Below are 545 nucleotides of genomic sequence, written 5' to 3'. Positions count from 1 at the left end.
CAAGTTTAGAGAGAAAGCTTGGCCTTATTTCTCCACTGGAGCTTCTGCAAACACTCTTAGAATTTGTGAAATCCCAGAAGAATGCTGAATGATTCTAAACTAGTATACTTCTTTCTGTATATTAAGGAAGAGTTTTAGCTGGCTTTTGAACTTTATCCTAGTTTCGAAATAATATCTTAAGAGTTATATATTTCAATGTAAGAAGAAAGCAAAACACTTTATTATTCTTTCAAAGCTAATGATGACATTTGTAATGTATATTTTATAAGAATAACAAAGGAATAAACTACCAAATACTTATTTAAAATGTAATTGTTTTTCTTTGGATATGTGTATATTATGAACTGGAATCTACTTCACACCTAAAAATGTCATTCTATTTCTTGTCTAAGATAGAGTCCTACTCATGCTTTCTGCATTCTTTCCAAACTGGAAAGGAAGTATGTGGCGTTTTTATCTTAGCACCATATATTATGGCATATGTAGGATTAAAGTTTACTACACCAACTCCCTGGGGAGATAGGAAATAGGATATGACTTCCATC

Source organism: Elephantulus edwardii, unplaced genomic scaffold, assembly GCF_000299155.1.
Source record: "Elephantulus edwardii isolate Elephantulus edwardi_28Jun2011 unplaced genomic scaffold, EleEdw1.0 scaffold00101, whole genome shotgun sequence".
Lineage (NCBI taxonomy): Eukaryota > Metazoa > Chordata > Mammalia > Macroscelidea > Macroscelididae > Elephantulus > Elephantulus edwardii.
Note: the sequence above shows the minus strand (reverse complement) of the source record.